The sequence below is a fragment of the Doryrhamphus excisus genome, linkage group LG8 (genome assembly GCF_037039965.1).
Source record: "Doryrhamphus excisus strain RoL-2023G ecotype Guam linkage group LG8, RoL_Dexc_Guam_v1.1, whole genome shotgun sequence".
NCBI lineage: Eukaryota > Metazoa > Chordata > Actinopteri > Syngnathiformes > Syngnathidae > Doryrhamphus > Doryrhamphus excisus.
Window position 1 is genome coordinate 12,873,628 of NC_136364.1, and position 21,753 is coordinate 12,895,380.

Below are 21,753 nucleotides of genomic sequence, written 5' to 3' on the forward strand. Positions count from 1 at the left end.
TGGTCGCTACTTTGTGAAGTTCTGTTTATGCCAGCTCTCTCTGTCCTTTCTCAGCTGTGTTTGGCAGTTGGTTTTGTACTTTGTGATATGTTTTATTGGCACCTAAAAGGGTCTTATGATGATGACAGTGTTTTTGTTTGCCTTCCTGTTGCTGCCAGCTCTCCCTGTCCATTCTCTTCTGTGTTTGGCAGTTGGTTTGGACATTGTGACATTCTGTTTATGCCAGATCTCCCTGTCCATTTTGTGCTGTTTTGTGGTTGGATCTGACTTTGTTTGTTTCATTACCTAAATGGTTCTAATAATGTTGGTAGTGCTTTTAGTCTGACTTCTTGTTATTGTAAGCTCTCCTTGTCCTTTTTATTCTTTCTTTCTTCCAGTTGGTGCCTACTGACGTGTACTATGATGCTTGTAGGACTGGACTGTAACTCCTGCACTCCACCTATAGGCCTGGAGTGGCACTGTCACCTCCTAAGTCAAGTTTCGAGTGATATTCTGTCTTTTTAACCATTGAGAAAATGCCCACATAGTTTCATGATTATATAAATACAATCTCGACAGAGCGTCTCCATTTTCACGCCTGGTCAGCTGTGTAGAGAGGAGAAAGCTGTGTGTGCGTGTGCGTGTGTGTGTGTGTGCGCCTGTGCGTGTGCGCGCGCGTATGAGCGAGAGAAGCAGCCCGCTGTCGTCTCAGTCTGCTCAGCATCCTTCCTCCGGACTGCAGCGAATCCAGTGGAGCTGACGGGATTAAAACCACAAGAACACAAAACGTCCAAGGAGGTTTGGGGAGCAAAGAAGCACAAAGTCAACGAGGAGGAATAAAAAAAAAAGCTGAATATATTTTGGATGTGTGTTGCTGCGCCTCCGTGGGATGCGGGATACGCAGCATCACCGGTGTGCAGGTCCTGATAAACCTAATTGATGATGCACCTCCTCTCGGCTCGTTAGGTTTGCGGACATGGTGAGCCAGAGGCAACTCTTGGCGGGCTTGAAACGGACTGCTGCTCTTCGTGGATGAAGCGCACGGCGTTTTGTAACTACTTGGCGTTGGAGGAGCTTCACTTTGCGCCGAAAAGGGGGGATGAGAAGATCACTTAAAGATCATCTGGACTACTCTTGCTCTTATTTCACGTGTTCATCTAGCAAGGAGGCAACGCTTGTCTACTTGTCTGCGTTCTGCAGTCAGGTAAGATCTTCGTGGACTATCTCTTCCCTCCAAAACTCTTTTGGGATCGAACCTGTGTGCATTTTATCATTTTAAACTTACTTCATTCGGTGATGTGCAACTTTGTATTTATCTAATATCCATCTATCTTCTGGAGCACAAATGTAAGATATTTTTTTATGCCAAAGTGGGAAAATAAGGTGGTGCAACACCGCAGTTTGGCTCCCCCTAGTGGCCTAATTTATTTTGCCTCCATCAATACTGTATTTGTTTCTTTCTTTCCACTTTTTCCTGATCACGGAGTCGTCATATATTCCGGATATTCGTCCCTTGCCGACGAACACCGATTCGATGGTGCTTACTAGTGGAGGTTTGAACCTGTGGTGTCCGCTCCAATGTCCAGAACACTAACCACTACAACACAGCAGGCTCTCCATTAATACTCTACATAGTATGATATTATTATGGGTTATATGCTGAACAAAATCCCTCTAAAGGGTAGAAGGCCTCCATGGTCCCCCCCTCCCCCAGGTGTGTTCCTGCAGGTCCTGCTGTAGGCAACATAATAATTCATTTGTTTATTATCATCCTAATGTGGACACAAACGTGCATGTTGCTTAATTAGGACTCCAGGCGATAGCTCTACATGCTTGTTTCCCAGCCCCCCTTGAGGGATCTTTTTTTTTTCTTAATTACAGTTTTGCACGTCTTTGGTAATTTGGCAATCGCTTCTCTTTGGAATAGTTTGTGTGTTGATCCCAAAATGAATAAAAATGCAGCAGTTGTAAACAAACATGCTTGGATGGATCCAAGTTCATCTAGCAAATGCAAGTTGAGGATCGAGCCAACTTGCCGTGAGGATCACTAGCATTTGGACATCTGCCGTAATTACATATACGTATTTAATTGGCCATTTTTTTTATCACCAGGGGAATGAATTCAGGCTTTAAAGCTATAGTCATGAATATGTGGCGCTATAACAGTCCTGGCTGGTCCGCCGACATTATAGAGCAGTCAAGTGCTGATGATGATAATTATCGCACTAATATTTTTACTGGTACAAGCTTTTTGATTGGCTGACGGGGCTGAGCCCCAAGAACTCTGCCTAGCAACAAGTGGCAGGTCAACTTCCAGGTACACAAAACTACAGCAGCTAATGAGGAACAAACCTAGCTAACCCTAACCCTAACCTCAACTACTACTCATAGTTCCTCGTAGATCTGGCTGTGGGATGCAGTGCTAATTTAAGTCAAAAATCCTATCTATGCGCTAATGATTGTATACAGCGATTACGAACCCCCCCAAGGAAATAGATAACCAAGATGAACAATCCACTTGAGCAGCCGGTATTTAATAAGCATGAAGCCAAACACTTTCCGAGGCTCAACAAGAGACAAGACCGACACATCCGCCCTCTTCATGGCAATAGACCACTAGCAAATGTTGTTTCAGGGGGTGTCAAACAGCACAGCAGAGTGTTGTTACCTCATACGGGGTACTGATAGACGACACCCCTCTGCATAAAAAGCCACCCACCAGTTGAGAATCGCTGCTCTGGAGCTATCATCGTTTAATGATGAAATACCGCCCATCAGATGCAAAGAGGCCTTTCTTATCCAAACTTCATGTCAGCACGTCCAGGACGCATACAACATTGTACACAATCTCAGGCCTCATATTGTACCATACCATTGCCCATTTCTGACATTTATAGCACGGCTGCGAGTACATTACCCAATTTCACTTGTTGTAAATTCAATTTCGGGGTCCCCCTGAATGGAGTTTTATGGCGCTGCTTTTTCCCCACATAGGCATTACTTTTTTATTTGTCGCTTGTTTGCAGTGTTGTGTATTGCAGAAGTGCTCTGACTGAGAACCGCAGAGTGTTGCTGATAGATGGAACACATTTGCACTGTGACTGCTTGGTGTTTACTGTACGATCCAGTAGATCCAGTCGATCCAGCAGCTGCAGTGGATCTAGTAGATCTAGTAGATCCAGTGGATGCAGTGGATCTAGTCGATCCAGTAGATGCAGTGGATCTAATAGATCTAGTGGATCCAGTAGATGCAGTGGATCCAGTCGATCCAGTAGATGTAGTAGATCTAGTAGAGCCAGTGGATCCAGTAAATGCAGTGGATCTAGTCGATCCAGTAGATGCAGTGGATCTAATAGATCTAGTGGATCCAGTGGATGCAGTGGATCCAGTCAATCCAGTGGATCCAGTAGATGTAGTAGATCCAGTAGATGCAGTGGATCCAGTAGATTCAGTAGATCTACTAGTCTTGTATAGGAAGCTCTCTTTCTTGCTTGGTGCATTGAAGACTCTGTTTGGAATGATTTTTACATGAAATGTTTAGAATTCCCTGGTGACTGTCACCCACATTGCCCAACAAATATAACATCAGAGCCAACCGTGACCGCCCCCACTCCCACCCTGAGCGCAACCCTGACCCACACATTACCCAACAAAGCAGCTATACACTCTAAATGGCAGGAATTTATGTTTTGCCCTGTTGGGTCTTAAGGAGGTTCTGAGGGAGCTTCAAAATGCAAAATACTAAATGGAAAATGGGACTCTTTTTTTGGACTAAGCAATTTATTACAGTCATCCACTGTTCAAAAGTTCAAGACCACAGCCTTTAAAAGCCAAAATCCTGACAAAAATGGGGATTTAATAGGCCTGTCACAATAATGGACATATCGATTTATGGAACGATTAAAAAGTAGTACTTTCCTTTGCCAGTGTGCTTTGCTGTTTTTTTGTAAAAAAACAAAACAAAACAAAACACATGGTTAGCACTCACATACACTTAGTAGTTGGTTCTTATTCTGTATTATACATTGGTATTGTCTGCCTCTCGTGTTGCTGTGTGCAGTTGTTTTGACACCATGCATTGGAAAGGTGTGGTTTGACGCCCCAAGGTTCGTAGCTCATATATATACTTTAGGATGGTTCACTCGGATACGCTTCACTTGAGTACCATCTCGTGGCTCAAATGGGACATGACACAACGATCTTTGGATGATGATGACGATGATGATGAACAAAATAAAATAAAAAAGGTCAAAATGATGGAATATCGATCGATAAAATTTGTTCAAGTGACAGACCATGATCATTTTCACCCAGCAGGACATGATCTCTCGATGGATTTGATTGGCTGTCCATCAAGACACGGGACCATCCTTGGCTCAAATCAGCAAACAAAAACAAAACCCCAAATCATAACTTGAGTGATGAATGAACTGTCAGTGAAAGTTGAAGTCACATATAAAAATATTTATAAGAATATTTCTGACTTGCATACAAGCGTACAAATAACTTCACTGGCTAACCCTAACGGCGACGTCTTTTTAATGTACCTTCCTGTGGGTACCCCTCTGCTTCCCTCGCCATGTTCTTCTCCTCTCATTGATGCTGCTTCTTCTTATGGCAAGTCATCCTTTGATGCCGTGTGAACAGAGGTCTGGTGAGGTGCGCCAATCCCGCCGGAGCCTTGCTGCTTTGACTGTAACTTCCTGTTCCTCTCTTCTTGTGTTCTTCTACTCTTGTTGGCGCCGCTTCTTCTTTTGGCTAAAAAAAGCCCAACACAAGAGGTGATCCGTATATGTGAATAACTAAGGCCGGCATGTAAACAACAATAGATGGCGTGCAGATTCAGGTTATTTCTTACTTCACCAAATTGTCCTGCTTGGTGTAAACTGGGAACTGCATCGTTTTGTCCGCCATTCTTATGAGAGACATGAACACAAGTCTTTCTCTTTTTGTTGCCTTCTAAAGATATCAAAAGAGATAAAAAGAGACAGCTCAGTACTACACGTAATGGGACACACCTATTCCACCTATTAAAACACCTCCAGCAAGGTGTCATGGTTTTATATCCATGCTGTCACCATGCAGTAATAGGTACATTCATGAGACTGTGTAATACATACTGAAAACAATGTAAAATAATAATAATAAATGACAAAAAGATCATGTAACATCACTTTTAGGCACTTTTGGGAAGAGGAGAGGAGAGGTCAGGGGTCTCAAACAAAAACAGAAAAATATACAAACTTTTTCAGTACTTTGGTTCCGATTTTCTACAAGAAAAGCTCTGATAAAACATTCCACTGTTTTGAAATATCTTAATTTTAATTTTTCTGCACAAAATAAGATGAAAAATAAATAAACAAATCAAGAATAAAGAAAATCAATCAATCAGTAATAAATAAATATAACAATAATAATAAAACGGCAAATAATAAAAACTTAAGAAACCACATATAGTTGGTGGGTAGACAAATTATTTTTTCAGATTAAAATTAACAAAGCATTATTAGAGCCCTGTAGACATGACAAAACACAACTATAGTCACATTTATACTTTTTTTATTTACAACATATTGCGCAACTGCAGGGTCTTGAGACACATGCTAACTCGCAAACTAGAGAGTTAGCGACCTAAACGGTAGCCTTCAAGTTATTTCCTTTAAACTTAAATAGCCAAAAACTTACCACTTCCACACGAATAGGGAGGATAACTATTAACAGTTATTTAACCTTTAACATGAACATTAATCAAACATAATATTTTTTTCTGGGTACATGATACCATACAGCATCCATATCAAACTTGCGCGGGCCGCACTAACATTAAACTTTCATATCAAGGCGGGGGCCTCAAACTAGTGTCCTGCGGGCCACATTTGGCCCGTGGGCCGCATGTTTGAGCCCCCTGGTGTAGATGTTAAAAGTCATACTTTTACAAGGATAATATTGTCAAAAAACCGAGGTCTCATCCTCACATGAAAGAATGCAAGCAACAGTCTCGGACACACCTTCTAGACATAGACTTTCTTTATTGTCATTGCACAATGACACGCCCTCTGGATATGGATCCAGATCCTTGTTCCAGTCTCCATTCCAAGCCTTGCCGAGGGTGTATAGACAAAGCGACAGTGCTGCATGCTAACATACGTTTTGCAGGCTTCAACACACTGCCTGGAAAATCTGATTTAAAGTCAGTTTGCTTGGGTAATTGTTCCGCACTTAAACGCTCCGTATATTACTGGAGGTGCAGCAATAGAGGTGAGCAATGGAGCACGGGAAGGCCACGGAATAGCCCCAGCCAGGAATGAAATGTTGGTCATCTGGAGCAGAAGAAGAGGCTCTACATGTGGGTAATACTACAATACTACTATACTACTTATTGTGCTCATGTAGGTGGGAGTAATCTCTTCCAAGGATTCCATTCTCATGTACAGTCATGGCCCTCCACTTCCCTGTTGAATTCATGCACATGTAATGGAGCATCATACTGAGTTGAGTGGCACGTTACTTGTACCTCCCCGAGTAGCGTAAAAGTATTGTATATGCTGTATGTGTTTTCAAAGGGCGGCACCGTTATGCTATCTTTGTCTGAGGAGAACAACCTGAATAGAAATGAAAGGCTTTCCAACCACCGTCAATTATCGGGGAAATATATTTTTGCTTCCGCGACGCACCCACGCTCGACCTACATTATGCACCATCAGATGTTTGTAACGTAGCCGAGAAAAAAAACAACACTAAATAAGACAATGCTGGCTTTGAAAGTCTTCGCAGAAGAACATAAAACTCCCCTCATGAATTAGCATTGTTCATTAGCCATGAAGGAAGTTCAATGATGTCACATCCTGTGATCACGGATCTTTTGGCTGTTTTTTGGCTCGTGGCACATTGCAGAAATAACATTAACCCCACCCCCCCCAAAAAAACGTGAATAATTGATACGCCCACAAAAAGATCTATTTCACTCCAAACGCTGATGTTCTCCTCCAATTTCAGATCCTTTGCAAGAAAATTAGAGGCTCGAATTATTAGATTAAATTAATTAATTCATTCATTCATTCATTTTCTACCACTTTTTCCTCACGAGGGTCGCGGGGGGTGCTGGAGCCTATCCCAGCTGTCTTCGGGCGAGAGGCGGGGTACACCCTGGACTGGGCGCTAGCCAATCACAGGGCACATATAGACAAACAACCATTCACACTCACATTCATACCTATGGACAATTTGGAGTCGCCAATTAACCTAGCATGTTTTTTTGGAATGTGGGAGGAAACTGGAGTTTAGATTAAATTACTCTCTTCAATTGCCATTGTTCACTCCCTGCACTATCCAGCTTCCAACCCTAAATATGCCTCACACACGATTCAAACACATTCAAGTATGAAATGTAGTATAACCACAGGCATTGAATGAATGACAATGGAAGAAGATTGATGGCTGTCAAAACTACTGTATGGTGCGTTCAAGGTCTGCCGTACAAAGTGTGCCATTATCAGTGAAAGATTCATACTAACTAAAACGTGGCATGCTGTATATTCTTCCATGAATGTATAAACTATTACAGATTTATGGTGAGATGTTTAAAAATCTTTTTTTTTTTTAGAAAAACATAAAAATATATATTTTTGGAGCAAAAACCTGCAAATTTCCAGGTGATGAGTGCTGAATGTGCAGCGATCCATTGCACTCATACTATACATAATTGTCAAGTGTGTATTTAATGTGAGCAGCATCATCTAACACTGCATTCATCTTCTCTGGGATGGACTTGACCACAGGTTGTCTTCTCCTCCATGATGACGCTGCTGGTGGAGATGGTTCTCTTCTCCGCCTCTCTTCTACTCAGTTGCGTTCAGGTCTGGCAGAGACGTGCTTGAATCACCTTCAGCCTCCTTTGCAGGGCGCTCGTCATCCTGGAGGTGTGTTTAGGCTTCTTGTCACGTTGGAAAGCTGCCATCTGGCTCACTTTCCCAACGGAGGAGCTCACATTGTCACGGTACATGTCAGGGTTCGCATTTCATGGCAAGGAAACGCTGCTCATCCAGTGCCGGCAGCACTCGTGCAGCCTGGCACCATAACGTGAGGGACTGTAGGAGCGGTACAGTTACATAAGTTAATATTTGACTTGGTTTGTGATCTAATAGATGAATTCATCATTTGATAGCATCCATCCAAGGTTGGTTATTTACGTCACCACTTGTCTCCAAAGACGTGGAGTCCTTTAAGTGGAGAGACATGTTTTCAAGGACGGTTCTGGTGACCATTGGAGATGGAAAAGAGTTTGAACTTGTTCTAGAAGTGGACTTCACTGGACAGTAACAGTCCATACCTCTGTATGGATTTGTATTGGCTGATTAACAGGATAGCACGTGACTAAGTGGCTGACGTAAATGCAGTTTAATGTAGCATAAATATGGCTAGTTGTCCAAACGCCCAGTGATGTGTCGGTCAACCATCTGTAGCATATCTTTGGATGCCTCATTTACCTGCAGATTCAATTGTGTTTCTCAGGGTGGAGGTAATTTGACCCTCAGCGTATGAGACAAATCCTTTTTTCCACATGCACGTCCTCATTCATCACCACAGATAGCGACTCCAGGGGGGATTTGATCAGATAAGCGATAACAACCGTGTTGTCTTTACGTCCCGTATGGAAGTTTTTCTTGAATTTTTCCAGCCCCGGTTGCACCACACTCGCCTCTCCTGCCCTGTTTTGCGACACCTTTTCATTTTTTTTTCTTGTTCTGAAAGTATCCCTGCATGTGCATGAGTTCCCTTAGGAGTGTCTCATCTAACTGTCTAAGATGATCCATATCCACCTCGCCACTTGTCGGCTGCTCAGACAGTGATAAACGACACGGCGGGCTTGGGCAAGGCAGGCTGCCATAGATAAAGCACCTGCATGGATGCTGACCCACCTGCGGCCAAGAGATGGACACTGTAAACACACACAGACGCACTCTTGGCATCAGCGTACAAATGAGAGAAATGGCGCTTAATGCTGCCTTCCAGGAAAAGGGGAAATCATAGATTGTAGATATTTTTAGGAACATAAACGTGTGACTCAATCATATTAATACACTCCCTTTGCTATTATTCTTATTTTGTATATATACACTAAAGTTTGGGATCACTTGGACATTTTTTTGGCTAGTATCCAGCATCCAGTGTCCAGCATCCTGAAGTCGCCGCTTCACTGTTGATACTGACACTGGTGTTTGATGCACCTGTGAGGCGTCTTTAACTACACACTGCATCGTTTTTCTGTCCTTGTTAGACCCAGTTTGTGCTGCTCTCTGAAGGGAGTAGTTAACAGCATGGTAAGAGATTTTAGTTTTAGTTTAGATTTTTTGTTGGGTTTTCTAATCATCTATTAGCCTTATAAAATGATGAACTTGGATTAGCAGCCATACCAGGAGATTGATGCAGAGGACTGACAGTTGTTGATAGTAGGCCTCTATGCAAAAATGTACATCCTTCTTTGAAAATCATATGATTCATTTTAATTGTTTGTGAAATGGATGAAAATGTGTTTTTCTTTAGAAAACAAAGAAATTTGCAAGTGATCCCAAACTTTTGAGCGGTAGTGTATATCAAAGCAAGGTTGTGTAATACCTTCACATTTGTACCTCACTAAGTGGATAATCACCGTGAATCACAAATAAAGTCTGTTCACCAAGATGTTGATCCTCCATAGTCAGTGTTTCCTAAACAAGAACCTATTTTACATCCAAGAAATATCACGACACGCAACGCCAAACAGGAACATCAACAGGTAGAATGATAGGGAGATAATGCCATCTGCGGCTAAAGGTTACTGGTTCAAGGTTGCATGACTGAATTTTCTCAGGGACGTAATACGTACGCTGGCAACAATAAATGACGTTTGTCAAAGATCCTCTGCATGTCAGGAGATCTCTGCTGTCTTCAATTTTTATTCTGAGGCTTTCTATGCAACCTGACAGACGAGTCAAAGATCCTTAACGTGACAGGAGAATCATGTTCTTCAGGACCTCCAGCATAAACAATCAAGTGCCTTTATATGGCTTTGCTGTTTTTAAGGATGTACTAGGACCAAAAAGCGAAGCTCTAAAATGCGAGAAGCGTGACCTGCTGTTTTTAGGAATCTGCTCCAAAATCAACCGTCTGATGTCATTCATGGAATGCATCAATACTCCTGTCATAAGCTCTAAGTGGGATGTTTCCTATTTCCCAGCAGTCTTGAATGCGGCACCAACTGCCGTCTCTCTGATGCTTCAAGTTGGCAGCTAATCATTAGCAAAGCAAATGAAATTGGCGTCTAGTGCATGCACTTCAGCGTGACTTCCAAGAGGGCCTGCTGTATAAGACTCCTATAAAGATGGCAGAGATGTGTAATTTCCTCTTTTTGCGCTTTGTTGACACAGATAAATAGTCTCCTTGCCGCAGCCTCGGACTCATTATGATGTTACAGGGAAGGTTAGGTTTGCACAACGGCAAATCAATAACACATTAACGTAATAAAGGATTTGCAAGTGGGCTGGACGGACCTTCCTGACTTGTTTTGACGTAATCTGCCGTGATTAACGTCTAATTTCACAGATGACTTGAAAGGCCACCGATTTGCTTTGGCAATGCATGACACGGGTCTATTGTTGCTGCTTTTTGTCCTCACATCTGTTAGTGTTTGCCATAGCGGCCTGTCTTATACGCTGTAAGTAGTCAATGGAACAAAGTACATAACGTTTTCCGTAACCATATTCCCCAAAATTACAACTTCATTGTATTGTTTGATTTTCATCATATTACATATTACATATATATTACATATTTAATATATCATATTAAAAACCCTGTGCTCATAATATAACTATGTTATTCCTGTAAAATTAATTATGTAAAAATCAAACCTAAACCTGCAGCAAATTACCTTTTTTTAAAAATATTTTTGATCCAGGGCACGTAGTCAATGGAACAAAGTACATAACGTTTTCCGCAATATTCCTTAAAATTACAACTTTATTCATTGCATTGTTTGATTTTCATCATATTACATCATATTAAAACCCCTGTGCTCATAATATAACTATGTTAAGACTTTTTTGTGCTATAATATTTTTATTTTATTCTTGGAAAATTGATTAAATTAAAAAAAAGTCACTCCAATAATGTAAAAATTGAACCTAAACCTGCAGCAAATTACCTTTTTTTTTTTTTTTTATATTTTTGATCCAGGGCAGCACGGTGGTCAAGTGGTTAGCATGTTAACCACATAATGTGGAAGATCGAATCTCTGTGTGGAGTTTGCATGTTCTCCCTGTGAGTGAATGGCTTTTTTCCGGGTACTCCGCTTTCCTCCCACATTCCAAAAACATGTTAGCTTCATTGGCCATTCCAAATTGTCCATAGGTATGAATGTGTGTCTATATGTGCCCTGTGATTGGACGGCCACCAGTCCAGGGTGTACCAGAAACTAATACCACAGCTGGTCAGTAGGGGACGCATAGCTGTTGCATTTTTTTTAAACTCTCCAGAAACAGATTGTTCAACCCGTGAATTTTTGGAACAGGTTTGTACACAGATGGTATGCTGAAAGTGTGAGAAAAATGACACAGATGAGTATTTTGGGCCATGAATGACTGATGGCAGCCCACCCGGCATCTGCACGTCTTTCCTATCGGAGTGTGTAGAAAAGGAACGTATGACATTGATCACAATAGCCCACGCTTACATTTCCTCTTTATGTCTTTTCTAGAAAGCTAAATGATGACATATAATACCATCTCTGGCATCCTTTCCACAGTCATGACAATATGTCCACTCTCTTTTAGACTCTCTTTGTCTTTGCCCATTAAGTCCATAACCTTGATGCCCAAGATGGGAACGTTTGGAAGCTGCACTCACAGTTGAGTGGAGTGCTTGCCTGTGTTCTTAGCAGCCTTCAGTGTTCACACTCACACACACACACACACACACACACACACTCATCTCATACGCTCATCTCCTTCGCCATTTAAGTCCTATCATATTCAGGTCAATTTTCATTTTATCATCTTGCTCATTAACATTTTAGAAAAGGCCTGATGTTCCCTACAGAGGAATTACTTCATCATAACTGTTGCAGCCGCAGCTCTTTTATTTGCATTTGGGGTGGGTGGGCCATACTGCGAATTCCGGTATCAAAGTCATACCCAGGAATAAACCGGGCCAAGCTCATTGGATGATTTGGGGATTTTCTTTCAAATTATAATCAATGCAAAATTTAGACGTATTTATTTGTTAACAATTACATACAGCGTAAAATAATGTTGTAACAATATCAACAACATAATGCAATATTTATTAATTTCATTTTATTGCATATAGTTGTTTGAGCAAAAGCTTTTTAGCAGTGTAAAAAAACCCCAAAAGCAAACACAATAAGTTCGGAAGTAGGAGTGAGGGGTGTGGTGATGATTCCTAGCTAATATGATATGCTTCACACAGGTACACTACCCTTCAGTACCCCCTAGTGGCTCATAGGTGACATGACATTGATCTGTCAGTGATAATCTTAATGACTTTTTTTTAAAAGGTAAAAATTATGTAATACCTACGGTCGATAATTAATAGCATATTGTTATCGTTATTGTACAGGCCTACTCGCTACAGTATTTAGCTAATGCTAATTCTAAATCTCTTCAATGTAGTGTTTGCGTTGTCTTTTTTTGCTTCATTTTTTGTGTATTTGAGTCCCTTTCCGCAGCGAAAGGAGAGAAAGCTATGTTTTGTTGTCTGGTTACAAAGGATGATTGTTGTTATCATCACAAGGCAGCGTTCTCGTAGTGGATTTAATATACTTGAGGGATGTGTCGATAAGAGTGGATTATCATATTGCGCTTGTTGCCGTACAGCATGATCATAATGTTGTGTATCACTCTACTGCTAAATAACCCACTCACTGACCACTGCATCAGATATCTAACCTCCATGGAGGCCATTTCATGTTTAATACTGTTGTTTGTTTTCCACTGGTCTACAGACAACACTAGATCACGTTGGGGGCTGTTTTTAAAATTTGGGTGACCTGACATGGCTATGCTGGATGGCTAAAATAATTACAAATATAGTGAAACTTTAAAGTGTGGCCTGGGAGCCAATTATTGGCCCTTGACAAGAAGTGCACGTTAGTGGTGGGCAAAACCATTCATTTCAGTGAACCGGATCATTCTGGTTCATTCAGTAAAAAGATCCGTTCATTTCGGTCAATTGGTCGTTAGCCTGCGATTGCCCCCTGTGCAAAGACCCGGTCAGTCGTGTCGAGTCAGTCCGTTCACTCATGTTCACGTTCGTTCTGATTCAACTGTCGGTCACAATCTCTCATCTCGGTCTTTCAGTCAGCTAACCCCACCCACGCATAGAGCGAGGAGCGACGATAGGATAAGACAGGGAAGCACGCAATTAGTCCCGCCCTGCAAAAGGAACGGTGAACTGACTCTCCAGCCAATCAAAAAAAAGCATTTGCAACCGGGGGCGGTGACATCGTTCATTCCGTTCACAAAAAATAACTAGTTCGTTTGGCCCGTACCTCACGTGATGAGTCCTCGCTCAGAAACGAAAAATGGCGCGCCCGCCGCGGTATCAAGTAGCGGCGAGTCGGGGGAGAAGACACGATCTTGCAATAGGATGTCAAAAGTATGTGAGTACTTTACACTTAAAGGTAACGATTCTGTGTGTGGTTGTGCAAAATGGAGATCGCGTACCATGAAAGCACTAACGCGATGCACCGGCAGAGCTGCTTGTGTGATTACTGGATGTTTTCAACCTGGTTTCTTTTCTTATTTGCAATGATTAACCCCGTCATTTGTCCAAACTGCACCACGTAACTTGTGTTCCAGCCTCACACACACACACACACACACACACACACACACACACACACACACACACACACACACACACACACACACACCTACACTTGAGCATTATTATTTTATGTTTATTTTGATTCAGATTGTGTTTTTTGCACAATAGTTTTATTTATTGAAAGAAAGTTAAATTTATTATATTTGTTATTATAGGATTCAATTGTGAACTTTATTGTTGTATTGTTCAATACAATTCATTTCTTAACTTGTTAATAAAAATTATTGGAAAGAAGAAATTTGTGTTTTATTCATGCCGATAAATTAGCATTAATTGCTATATAGGCCAAATTATGGGGAGATAACCGATAAGCTAATTGAAATTGAATCAAATTGGATTATTAAATGAATCATTAGATTTATCAATGTATCAAAAACTATTTAGGATGGATTACAAAATAATAATTTAACCCAGCTCTAATGTGAAACAAGAAAAGCAAACAAAACAAAATAAATTGTAAACATGGAAAAAAGTGATTTTTACAAGAATAGCAACAAACTATTAAGAGCATAAATTCATAATATTAAGAGAAAAATAGCATACAGTTGACAAATGAAGGATAAAAAGTATATGAGAAACAAACAAAACAAAGAATAAAGCTGTAATTTTCTGAATATTAAGCTGGGTAAATGTTATAATTTCAAGATAGGGTCCGTGTCATGTGACCAAAATCGGTTACTCTGGTCTGGCGTGGTCCGAATGCATGCGGGACTGCCTCTGCACCGCGGTGGCTCGATGGGGGAGATTAAACCCTTCAAAAGAAGTCGTCCGGGTGGGAGGAGCGCTTGGTTCTTACACCAGGGGGTAAGGGTCTTGGGGCAAGACTTCACTCCTATTTTTAGTTGTCTTGTAAAATGATATTTTTTAGAATGTGCGGTGGACCAATAAAAAGAAAAATGGCCACGGACGGCAAATGGTCCCTTAGCCGCACTTTGGACACCCCTAATGTAAAGGTGACTTACATTGATTGAACTGCCATTCTTTGTGGGTAACGACCAAGCACCACAACACATGTTGAGTCCTGTTAAAGAGGCAGTTACAAATGACCTGGTTTGTGTGTATTTTCTGACCCTTGGATAGGAAGTACATTAAAATGTACTGAACCGGACTGTACCACTCTGTGGAAATGGGGCTGAACTTAGCCTCAGGGTGTGTACGGTCTCCAGCGGTCCAACTGAGAGAGTGTATTGTTATACTGTCGGATGTAAATGTAAATCCAAATGTCATATTCTTTGTCCTTAGACTTTGACTTCCCCTCATTGCCATCATCAACATTCACCTGTAGCTCCTGGACGTAGTTCTGTGGAGAACCCTTAAAATTCACCATCTGCTTGGTGTCTACTCTAATTGACCGGTGCGGGTCATGAGTCGGTGCACGTGTGCATATCTCTTCTTGATTGACATGCAGCAGCAGGGGAGCAGTCAGATGGAAGGACCATGGAGGGTCCAGGCCATTTTTAATCATGTACTCCGGCTTGGGTCGGATAAGAGATGTAAGGGTGATTATAGTTCAAGGACAGCGTCCTTGCGTTGAGGGCCTTGGGATTATGGCTCCCCAACCGTGTTCCGCCTCGCCCCACTAGCCCATCAGTATTCAGATGGAAGTCTCTCCTCTGGGTAAGAGGCGTTACTGGAGAGATTGGGAACACAGAGGAGTTGAATTGAACGGCTAAGGATTTAGTTTTATCTGTGAACTCACTCCATGATGATGAGCACAGCAGGTGGCACGACATGTGTTAATGGCGTTTTAAATATGAGATTGGCGCACCTCAAAGGTGTTCTGGCTTTCTGCGTATGAATGGAGCACATTGAGTGTGTTTCTGTGTAAAAGGTGCAGACAAGCAGAGGAGTCGCCACTTGGCTTTTTTTCTGATAGCTTCAAGTCTATCAAAAGATTTGAGTTAACACGGTGAGATCAAAGAGGGCCGTAAATCATGTCGAGCCATGCATGAATATGGGGACAGCGTCGACATAACCTTGTTAAATTAACCACTTCCATGCCAGCCTGAATGGATTTGGGTATTATATGCCAAGTGTCCCTGACCATATTAAACAATAGAAAACAGTAACTTGATGTAATTAATTAATTCATTCATTTTCTACCGCTCATCCTCACGAGGGTCGCGGGGGGTGCTGGAGCCTATCCCAGCTGTCTTCGGGCGATAGGCGGGGTACACTCTGGACTGGTGGCCAGCCAATCACAGGGCACATACGTATACTAGACAAACAACCATTCACACTCACATTCATACCTATGGACAATTTGGAGTCGCTAATTAACCTAGCATGTTTTTGGAATGTGGGAGGAAACCAAAGTACCCGGAGAAAACCCACGCATGCATGGGTAGAACATGCACTTACACTAATTATTTCTATAAATAACTGGCCAATGAAACATATGGGTTACGTGTGGGTTCCGGCTCCAACAGCAGCTTGTGTTTTTATTAGGATTATTGTGACTGAGATAATTAATTAGCCTGCAATAAAAGCCTGTTGTTCTGATGAACGGAACATAACAGTAACGTTACTGACACCTAGTGACCAGTATAGAAGACTACATATCTTCACAGCATCTTTGAAAGTGTCTTCCGAATGCTTTGTATTTGTATTTTATTTCATTTATCCGTTTTAATGCTTGAAAATGCAGAATTTCTGCAAAAAATACGTAAAATTAACTTTGATTAATAGGCCCATATTCAACCACAAAACAGCATGACTTATTCATATATTTTATACAAACCTGAGAGAGCTGCTAAATGAACAAAGTGACCAGGGATTACTGGATTCATATATATATTTAGATTGAGTGAGTATTCAGACCCGTCTAGGTCATCTTTAGGGCTGCGGCTGTTGAATATTTTAGTAATTGAGTATTCTACTGAGAATATTTTGGATTAATCGAGTAATCTGAAAAAAAAAATCTTGGTTAAAGTGTCATTCCAAATACACAATAAAATATTTCACTAAATAATGAATGACCAACTACTTACATTTTGTGGATAATCCATTAATTTTCTCTGCCGCTTATCCTGATTAACACATCGATTCTCCGCTTGGGCATCTCTGTGTGGAGTTTGCATGTTCTCCCTGCGTGGGTTTTCCCCGGGTACTCCGCTTTCCTCCCCCATTCCAAAAACATGTTAGCTTCATTGGCCTCTCCAAATTGGTTGTTTGCCTATAAACTACCGCTCAAAAGTTTGGGATCACTTGGACATTTTTTTGTCCAGTCTGAGATATGGCTTTTTCTTGGCAATCCTGCTATGAAGTCCAGCATCCTGAAGTTGCTGCTTCACTGTTGATACTGAAACTGGCGTTCGACGGGTACTATTTAGTGCAGCTGCCAGGTGACGACCCTGTGAGGCGTCTTTGTCTTAAACTACACACTCTGAGATATTTGTCTTCTTGCACAGTTGTGCATCGTTTTTCTGTCCTTGTTAGATCCAGTTTGTGGTGCTCTCTGAAGGGAGTAGTTAACAGCATGGTAAGAGAGCACGTATCACATCTGGTACTGCTGTGGAGGCACACCCCGCCATCTAAAAGCACGGCAGGCGGCCCCGTCTTGTTTGCGGCATGCAACAGAAAAAAGTTCATTTGTATTTATAAACCTATTTGCTTTGCTTTTCATGTTCTTTGTTCACTTTTTGCCTCTCCCACAGCGTCCCTAAAAGTATTTTCACAATGATGTCTTCCCTCCCTGACCGCCCACTGCCACAAATAGATCGGAGTCCTGCGGGAAGCTCTCTACTGTATATGCAGCAAAATGGCCACAGATGTACCAAATAACCATTGTGGAAGTGCTCGGAGATGATTGTGACTCCACCAGAAGTATTGTTGTGAACCCCAGAGGTGGCTTTACATTGCTTTACATGGAGCCTTTTATCCGACTGAACTCCAGTGAAGCAAATTCATCATAATAACAATGCATCACAATGAGAGCAGACAAAAGCTGGACTAGAATACGCAATCACGTGGATGTAAATCTTCTGTTGCCCTTTCAGCTGTACCTGCCGTGATTTGTACTTCTCCTGCCTGGCCTTGTCTCATCTTTGATAAGCACAAATGTTAGGAGGGATGAACCACCGCTGAATTGATTGCTTTAATGACCCGTGTGTTCACGCTGATCAGAATGTGAGACCTGCGAGGGAAAAAGGGGGTTGAAAACATCTAAAGCGTCTTGTTGCTAGAAGCATCTGCTTTCTTTTAGTTCACACACACACACACACACACACTCTTCGTCTGCTCAACATGATACTTCATCATTACCCAGCCATCTTTTCTGACCTTTTCAAGCAAGACATTCGCATATGCATTGATAATTTTATTCTGCAACCTGCATTAAGCCACCGCTGTTATGCTATGAAGTAGTTCTGCAAAATGGATTTAGCTCCATGTACAGCATTTACCAGCCTGATGGCTAATAGGGATGATTGCCTATTTTTTTTGCTTTGTCTTTTATACGGCTGACAACTACTTGACGCTGAGAGAATTATAGTCATTCATTTTGATGAAGTGATTTGTTTGTGTTATTTGAGTCCAGTGGCCACTTTGTCCAACCGTCCCTGAAGCAACTGACATTCATGAATTATTTGACACACTCACAAGTCTTATTTAGAACAGCAAACGCATCACAGTTGCTGTCTTACAATAACTCATGTAATGGTCGTCATTCATTAATTTTCTACTGCTTTTCCTCACGAGGGTCACGGGGGTGCTGGAGCCGATCCCAGCTGTCTTTGGGTGAGAGGCGAGGTACACCCTGGACTGGTCGCCAGCCAATTACAGGGCACATATAGACAAACAACCATTCACACTCACATTCATACCTATGGACAATTTGGACCTAGCATGTTTTTGGAATTGGGAGGAAACCGGAGTACCTGGAGAAAACCCACACATGCACGGGGAGAACATGCAAACTCCACACAGAGATGGCCGAGAGTGGAATTGAACACTGGTCTCCTAGCTGTGAGGTCTGCGCGCTAACCACTCGCCCGCCGTGCCGCCCATAATGGTCGTCATGCGACACATAATGTTGACAACTTGACATTAGTACAACTTTTGAGTTTTTTCAACCACAAACACAATCGCTACTAAATCCAAAATATTTATCGCATTTTCCGGACTTTAAGTCACACTTGAAAAGGCTGCACGGTGTACAAGGGGTTAGCATTTTGGCCTTATTCCTTGCTGGCTCCTTCCACTGCAGACAGTTCGCTTCAACGGAGCCTCCCTTCTTCATGCAGGCCTCGGAATCAGGAGCAATCGACTTGAATGCAGTCTATATCGATATCAATGATATAGGTGACTTTTATGTCGTGCTTACAGAAAATATCAATCTTTTAAAGATATGAATATATCGGCCAGTCCTCATTCAGCCTTTTGTCCTGTATGCTGTTGTGTCGTTGAATAACTCGCCTTTCCAGATGAAAGATCCAGTCCAGTAATCCAGTGCGATGGTAGTTGAATTTTAGTGGCAGTAGGATTGGAATACAAATGTTACTAAATGTATTTCCAAATGTGCACATCTATCTAAGTCATAAAACACTCACCTTGGCATCAATTGCTAAGATGTATTTATTTCTAATTGTCCTGAAAGCACCTTCACTCATACTGGTGCACATCATGGTAGATTCCGGCCGCCAAGTACAGTTTTGCATTAACTCGATTATACGACTCTGCAGAAAGCCACAAGTCTGAACTCTCGCTGGCGGGCACGTTATATCACCATTTCCATTCCCGGCGCTCCATCTGCATTCTCCTGACTTCCATGGCAACACATGTTTGGGGGCAGTTTGTTACAGTAAAACACCTGCTTGGTCCTTGGAAGAAAACAAGGTGTCACTACATGCGTTCAGTCTTCGCTTAGTTACCAGCATCGGGTTTGCCGTCTGAGAACACTTGAGGCCTGGAGGCCATTTGTGCCGGCGAGAAGAAACACACAGCAACTGAGACGTGTTGCGGATAAAAGATCGGTGTGCTCCATCGTAAGAAGCAAATGCTACCAGTGGATTTCCATCAGGTCCTTAGTGGTGTCAGATTAGCTTCTACGTTTCTTACAGGTTTCAACAGATCCCCCTTCTTCTTATTACCATCCTAATTAACCTAATGAGCTGATTGGGGAGGAGAAGCGCTCTAAAGCTGATGAGTTTGTTGCAGGCAATTATTGTGCTGGCCTTCCCCGTCTGTGGCGTTATCAGCTGATTGCTGGAGATTTGGATCAGTGGATGCGCGGCCTGACGTGATGTGTTCTATAGAGTTGGGTATCGATTTAGAGGTGCTCTGGAAGAAGTGGCGAGGAAGCAGCAGGTGAAGATTACCAAAGGAAGGTGATGGCTTTGTCACAGCTCCAAGACTGGCCTCTTTTAGTTTCCCTCTGAGCATTGTCCACAATTATTGCTGTACTGTACATGATGTAGGTTTCAGGTCTTTTTGTATTTGTATGCCGTAATTGAAGCTGATTAAATGTCGGTCCTTGGCAATGTATCGATCTGGCAATTACAGCCACCCACTAAATGTTGGCAAGCTTTCTTCGAGAAGCTAATGGCATTAATAGACATGAGACCAGGGATTTGGGACTGATATATCGATCTGGCAAATTGGTTTGTATATTTAGAGACGCAGTGTTTGATGACTCCATTTCTTATTATATTACTGGTTCCACGTATGTTTTCCCAGAGGTTCCTTGTTTTCTGTTTCCGTACTACTTGATTAAATAAACTTGATGTCATTCAGGACATTTTTCAAATTTTCCAACACATTAATTGATATTATTATTCAGGCATACAAATGACAACTTTGGGTTGTGACAGAAGGGATCGACACAGTGACCTTGTTAATTTCACCTTGTGAGATAATGTAGGCTATTATACTGTACAATGCAGCTGTTACACCCGCAAACGTAATAAACCACAAACGTAATACAAATCTGCAGCTTTGAATGTAATCATCCCGCAAATGTAATACATTTCCCACAAACGTAATACAATTTGCCTACTGCAAACATAATACTGAATTTTGCTTGAAATTATTACATATGTGGGAAAGTGAAAATCTGTAAATGTAATTACTCCCCACAAATGTAATATGAGACAAAATAATGATCTTTGTGGTTGTTGTTGTTGTTTGTTCTTTTTTCTTTGAATGAGGGAGAAGGTGTAGATGTCATTTTGAGGATTTTAACAAGATAATTCTTTTTTTTTTGTGGAAAAAAATACTATTCAAAGAGTATCATTTGAATACATTAAATGAATCTTTAATTATTACATTATAATTTAGTATAGTATAATTAGTATAATTTATAGTTATTACATTTGCAGGAAATTCAGTATTACGTTTGCAGTAGGCAAATTTTATTACATTTGTGGGAAATTTATTATTTATTACATTCAAAGGTGCAGATTTGTATTACGTTTGTGGGCAGTTACTACGTTTGCGGGTGTAACAGCAGCTCTATTTCTTCAATTGATAACCGATAACTGATCTGGTACTTTTGCAAACAGCTCGAATCATGCACAACATCTGCATGTCTGCAAAGAAACTTTTATAATATCAATATTTAAAAAAAAAAAAATACGGAATTGCTTGAGCAAAGAACTCCGATGTACAAATATGAGCCAGTTGAGGGACCAGTATAAGCATAGGGTGTTTACCAAGTAATCCCCAGTTTATTGTGGATAATTGGTCCCAGACCCAGCCGTGATAGGTGAATTTATAACTTTTATTTCATATTTTTATAATTAAAGCATAGAAAACTTGTGTATGACACTCTAAATGTGGGTTCTAACATTATTAGAACCCTCTATATACTCCCATGAAATAACTCCCATATAGTCGGTCACCTTTGCACTCACATTACCCAATGTAGTAGATATGATCTGAAAGAAGCCATTT

The 21,753-nt window shown here is 41.4% G+C and overlaps 1 protein-coding gene across 2 annotated transcripts in view; it reads left to right on the forward strand.

Moving 5' to 3' along the window:
• The first annotated feature begins 589 nt into the window (after positions 1–589).
• grik4 (glutamate receptor, ionotropic, kainate 4) overlaps positions 590–21,753 on the forward strand; it is a 270,511-nt gene continuing 249,347 nt past the window's right edge. For both annotated transcript variants that reach the window (XM_058079390.2, XM_058079391.2), the window contains exon 1: positions 590–1,183. The gene's annotated coding sequence lies outside the window, so the exon portion shown is untranslated. The remainder of the gene's footprint in view (positions 1,184–21,753) is intronic.